This window comes from Antrostomus carolinensis, unplaced genomic scaffold (genome assembly GCF_000700745.2).
Source record: "Antrostomus carolinensis isolate BGI_N321 unplaced genomic scaffold, ASM70074v2 scaffold25502, whole genome shotgun sequence".
NCBI classification, from domain to species: Eukaryota; Metazoa; Chordata; class Aves; order Caprimulgiformes; family Caprimulgidae; genus Antrostomus; species Antrostomus carolinensis.
Window position 1 is genome coordinate 4,659 of NW_010300648.1, and position 481 is coordinate 5,139.

Sequence of the window (481 nt, forward strand, 5' to 3'; positions counted from 1 at the left end):
TTTGCATTCTAGGATTACTTTGCTTGCTTTGCAATTTTACCTTTGTTAAGGTTGCTGGGGGGAAACCTATGAAATGCTGTTCTTTCCTTGCACTTTTGACTTAAAGTAATTATTTAGTTTCTCTTTGTGTGTAGGCTAAAAAAAGACTGAAAAAACCCAGTAACAACATACTAAGCATGAGCTTATTGAGCATAGTGCAGCTGTCTTATTCAAGGCATTAAGTTTACTGTAGGTTGTTCTTCCCTTAGATTAAATGCAGATTTCCAATGTCTTTTTAAGGCACCACCTGCTTTGGAACTCTGATTACATAATGACTAAGTGTTTATTTAATCACAGCTTTTGCTTCCAGTCAGGACATAAACATTTCTTTTCCTTTGGGGGGTAATATGAAAGCCAGACTGCAATGGCTACTAGGCATTGTGCACATTGTGAGGACTGTTCCTTGCGGTAATGAGTTTATGCACTACAAACCTTGTTCAGC